The sequence below is a fragment of the Phasianus colchicus genome, chromosome 9 (genome assembly GCF_987193195.1).
Source record: "Phasianus colchicus chromosome 9, bPhaCol1.hap1.1, whole genome shotgun sequence".
Classification (NCBI taxonomy): Eukaryota; Metazoa; Chordata; class Aves; order Galliformes; family Phasianidae; genus Phasianus; species Phasianus colchicus.
In genome coordinates, this window is record NC_143444.1 from 23,675,848 (window position 1) to 23,681,375 (window position 5,528).

The 5,528-nt window shown below is 52.5% G+C and overlaps 1 protein-coding gene across 1 annotated transcript in view; it reads right to left on the reverse strand.

Annotated features, from left to right (window-relative positions):
• Positions 1–4,068, reverse strand: part of TESK2 (testis associated actin remodelling kinase 2) — a 68,948-nt gene extending 64,880 nt beyond the window's left edge. Inside the window, exon 1 of the mRNA XM_031601399.2 lies at positions 3,520–4,068. The gene's annotated coding sequence lies outside the window, so the exon portion shown is untranslated. The remainder of the gene's footprint in view (positions 1–3,519) is intronic.
• Between the last annotated feature and the right edge of the window lie 1,460 nt (positions 4,069–5,528).

Sequence of the window (5,528 nt, forward strand, 5' to 3'; positions counted from 1 at the left end):
CCTAGAGGAGAGGGGAAAAATTGCTTTGGAAAGGAAACATGAGAAATCACATTAAATAGGTAAAGAGAAGCAAGCATTACACAACTTTGTTCCTACGTACTCTTATCCTTTTCTCTAACAGAGAAGCAGTAACTGGGTTGGCTGTAGCTTGGCCTCCAGTCTTTGGAAGAAGCATGCACAGACAGGGCAGCTATGAGTAGCAGAGCTGCGCAATGCTCAGCCCAGCTCACTCAGAAACTGCTTTACTCAGGTAAGTCACTACACTTGAAAGTGAAAAACCCAACCTCTTCTATTGCCATTTTGTGAACATTTAGGTTTAATTGTATCTCCCCTGCTGGGAGAAATTCCCAGCTCCAGCAGGTAGGTACACAGCATGCAGCTGGGCTGATGGTGCTCAGAGGAGACCCGTGCTGGCCCAGGAATGGTTACACAGCCACGGGACCAGTGGCCCGCAGAGCTGCGCCACGGGTTTGTAATGCAAACAAACCTCTGCGAGAGCCCAAGCTGAAACAAACAGTTCATTGCTTTTGTGACTACAGCCAAGTTTAAAACCAGAAAGAGACAAGCCATTAACCTAGTGCAGGGCCTGCAATTCAAGACTAAAGTGGTGGGTTTATAAACACCCACACAAAGCACAGGTATAAAGGCTGGCACGTGTTTAAAAGACAAAAAAAACCCACACAAACAAAAACCACTTGATCACAGTAAGGAACTGCCAACACTTTCTCAGGTCCAAATATAATGCAAAACTTAACTTGTACAAAAACCAAAAACATATTTGTTTCCTAGCCTGGCTGCAGCCACACCAAGCCCCAGTACAGACAGACTAGGAGCCAGACGTGAAACATTGTTACAGTCAAACAATCACTCAAGTAGATCACATACAACACAGCTGCTGCTTCAGATGGATAATTTCAATACATCCCGTTGATCCAATAAAGCAGGAAAATTGCAATGTATCCAGGAAACAGCAGCATTCCCTATGCTTCTGCAGAGCTCAGTAAGGATGCTGAGGAGCTGCTCCAGCCATCCAGGTGTCAGCAGACTGGCACTGCTCAGCAGTGAGAAAAACAAAATGCACCAAAGCCTTCCTGTACCAGAGGTGCTGGAAAACCTCCGCAGTCAAGGAACTCCCTCTCTGCCTCTCCGCCAGCTGTACACCGAGGGCTGACATCTCTGTTGCACCGAGGGGTTCTCACTGTGGAAGGGAAGCAACCTGCAGTTGTTTTCATGCAGCCACGAGATAAGTTGGTACAGCAAAGGCAAGGAAAGAGAACACCAATGATTGAGAGTGGAGAAAAATAAAGCAAGCCGGCTAAGTTTCACGCCTGACTGACCCTTTACAGTCATACAAGATGGTGAGTATTTGAACGTCTTCCACCTAAAAGCACCATCTTCACAAATACTTAAAAAGCATTCTATAATGTACCATTAAAATACAGCTGGAACACCAGTCCGTGTCCGAGGGCTCAAGTTACTGTGAAACACCCAGGCCTGCACTTACGTCAGATACCGGCTGCACAAATGGAACAGTAACATGGTCTCAACTAACTTATTTATGAATCTTTGCAGTGAGAACAGGCACCCGGCTCTGCTGCTGTTACAGTGCTGGAGAGCCTGCAGTCTGGTGGTCTTCACACAATCAGAAGCACCCTGGGTACCAGGATGAGTCTCAAGCATGTATGACATCAGGCTTCAAAGCCAAAGTTATTTCAACTAACATGCAGGCTGTTGCACGAGCTATGGCAGCACCCCAGTGCAACTGATGGGACAATCACATTACAATAAAAGTGGCCTAGGTACTACCAGAAGTGTGTTCAACTTAAGAAAAAGTGACAGGGCCATATGAAAAGAAGCTTACTAACTAAGTAAAAAAGAGGACTTGGCTGCAGACAACAGATGGAGCCACTGGGATACAGCAGCTGATTATCAGATGTACTTACTGATAAATGCACAACTTCAAATGAACATGGTAGGGTACTAATAAGCAGTAAAATGGCTAGGAATTAATTGTCAATTTTGACTGGTTTTGATCCTTGCCCAGAAGAGTGCTTAATTTTTGCCAGGCTGCAAGACACCATGCTGCAAGGATAAAATAAAAAGCTCTCCCATGGTGCAAATGCAAGGTTCTTGGCTAGCGTAAGAATACAGAAAGGAAACCTATGATGCAAGGGAACCACAAGCTTTGCTCTTCCGCAGCAGGCACAGGAACAGACTCCTCCTTTAACCCTACATTTCTTCCAGGAATTTGTGAAGTCATTTGTGTAAAGAATCACAATGGCAAAAGCATATATATAAAATTGGAAGGTGTTACAACGTCTCACCCGGACCAACTGTCTCAATCTGCAGTCCCAAATGTATTAAGTACTGTAGCGAGGATTGCTCTGTCCCTACCTTCTGCTCTCCCCCCTCACCAGCTGCTCACCCTAACACAACAGCACAGAAGTTCCAAGCAAAAAAACCAGGACGGCACACGCTGCCAGCAGGTACAGGCACACACCCAGCTACCTCCAGCTCCAGCTGATCACGAAGCAAAACAAAACGGACAACGGAATAACAGCCATGTTTACAGCTGCACAGTGCAGTCCTGCTCAAGTCAGAAAATGACGTTTTTATTGGCCTGTCAGGATACGGTATGCAACAGTAACTTCCACAAATGATGACTAAATAGATAGGTTTACGACTATTCCACTGGGCATATCAGAGTTTCTCATAAAACATCTTATCTGAGGTTGTAAATTCCACTGCCTAATTAAGTCCGTGGAACTGTAAGGCTGTTGATTTTGCACACAATAAAAATATCCTAGAACTCTGCCCTCTATTTAGAGTTGGGTTTTTTTTTTTTTCCTCCAGCTGAAGCATAAAGACTGCTCACAGTATGGTGTAAATATCAGCTCTCAGTCATTTTAAGAGGACAAACCAGAAAGTAAAAGCATAAATAAAGCTGTAGGCAGCGCCCCTGACGTTTCAGCTTTCACCTAACTGCCGGCATACCTGTCAGAATATGCAAGAGGAAAGTCCTCAGCACTTAAAGCAAATGCAGTCCTCACCCTCAAAGAAACGCACTATTAAGAGCGATCTCCCACATGTACACACCGCCTTTCATCCGAGGGCCACCACGCAAACGTATATGCGCACACACCTGAACACTCCAGCCTGTCATTAACCCATGATTCACGTAGGGCAGCGCTCAAAATAGCAAAACCGGAGCCAATCTCACTCCTCCTGGCTCGGCAACCATTTCGCAGGCGATCCCCGCGTGCCTGGGCACCGTCCCGCTCGCCAAGCCCCTCACCGTGGGATGGGAACCCAGCTTCCCCGCGGCCCCCCCGCCTCCCTCCTGCACCTGCCCGCCCCGAGCGCAGCGCACTGCCTGAGGCCGGCGGGACCCAGGCGGCCCGTCCTCCCGGCGCTGCCGGACACCGCTCGCTCACGGGACCGAGACCCCTCCTGCCGCCCGCCCGGCGCTCAGCCCAGCTCTGCTCCCCCCCGCCCCTCTCGCGCGGCCCCGGCCCTTACCTGAACAGCGGCGGCGGCGGCGCAAGCGGGGCCTGCGGGCGGCGCGGGCACTCATGGCGACCTGCTCGTCTCTCAGCGGCTCGGTGAGGGTCTGCCCCGCCGCTGCGGTAAGCGAGGGGGCCCCATGTGAGGACGGAACCCAGCTGCGGGACCCGCGACCGCCACGGCTCCGCCCTCGCTCCCCGCCGCCTCCGCCTCCTCCTCACGCGCCCAGCCCCGCCGCCAGCCTCACGGCCACTGAGCCGCCCACAGAGAGGGGAGGAGCCCAGCCGCTAGCCGCCTTCCGGAACAACCAATCGACGTCGGGGCAGTTTTGATGGACGGTGGCGTTTAGCCAATGGAGAAGGGGAAGGCAGGCGGAGGGACTCTCAGGTAATCCACGTGAGTACCGGCTTTTAATTGGTCAAGATGCACTTGAAAGACAGGAGGCTGGATCAATAGAAGCAGAGACAACGACTCCCAGGACAATCGCGGGAGCCAGTGACAGGAAAAAGTGAGGGGCGTTGCTAGGGGCGCCTCGCTCTCATTGGCCAGACTTCGAAGGCGGGTTATAAATAAGAGAGTTAGCCAGTAGCAGCGCGACTCAAGTGCTGACGGACGGGCAGGGAAGCCAATCCGCGTGTGTTTATTGGCTCCGGTGGGCGGGAAGCTGTCAGCGGGCGGCGCAGGCCCGTTGCCGAAGCGCTGTGTCCGGCGCTGCGCGGTCCGTCCCTGCTCTGTGCAGCTCCGTGCCTTCAGCGTTTGGCCCCGGCGCTTCCCTCGTGCTCCGGCCGGCCTGCTGCCTGCTCCCTGCTCGCTCCGAGACACGCGGGGACGAGAGCAGCGCAGCACACGTGGGGTTCCTTCGTTCGCCGACCCCCTCCTTGCCAAAGCTTGAGGATCAGAAGTCCTGGGGCGGCTCCTCCCACTTTCCTTGTGGATTTCCCTTGCTGGCAGCAGTTTTCCCACGCCCCCACATGCTAAACATCGAACACGCATGCAAACGCGTATTCCAATGACAGCCCAAGCGCGGGGTGCAGCGAAGCTGTAGTACTGAAGCCATTAAGCACCGCGTTCCGCTCCGTGCCACAACGGGCGGAGGCGCTCAGCTCCGCCGCCACCTCAGCACCCAGCGCCCGGCTCGGAGCGGGGATGTCGGGCAGACCGAACTTCCACAGCTGACGTCTTAGCGTGACATTTCGGCGCCGTACGTTTTGCTGCGCTCTGTCGAAAAGATTTTACGAAGCACACTCCGAAGCATCGCGGTGTCTGCGGTCATTCGCCAGCCCTGAGCGCTGGAACCAGGTGTCCCCCGGCTCCATCTCTGCACCCTGCCGGCCTGGCAGCTATTAGTCAGCTTCGAGGTGACACCTGGTGGCAGCTTTTCATTACTTCTTTTGGAAGCCAATCCCAGAGCTAAAGCAAGTGAACGCGCTTTGCCTCGATTCGCCATCACAACTTCCACCTCGTCTGCTTTCCAGCCAACGTACGAGTTGCCTCTGCTTGTGGTCTGCAAACGTCTCGCTGGTAACATCCAGTTCTGAAAGCAGAAAGGCGCGGGTGGCCGCACCTGTGTATAACAACAGCAGAAACTCCAGGTGAGAACATCCCCCCGGCCCCTCCTTACAGGTGGCAGAAATACTCCAGCAAATCCACAGCCTTAAAATCTGCAGAAGATGGAATGGCTTTGTAGTTTCCATTTCCTAGAGAGAGGAAAACGAACGCTGTATGAACAGACATCTCAAAGGGGTGTACCAAAGGCAGAGCCCTGCAGATGTCACAGCATGCTTTGGGCTTGGGGTCTATTGGCTGGCACTGAGCAGGGGTCCTGCAGCCCAGGAGCTGGGCTGATATTCCTCTGTTGCCCCACACGAGGATCAGCTGCATCAAAAGCACTCCTTTGCCTTGTGGTTTGCTCCGACACTTCCCCAGACAGATCACTTCAGCTTTGTAAATGTAACCGGTTTGGCAAATGCACAGCCAAGGATTTCATTGCCATTCATGGGATGGCAATAAAAACAGACATCAGA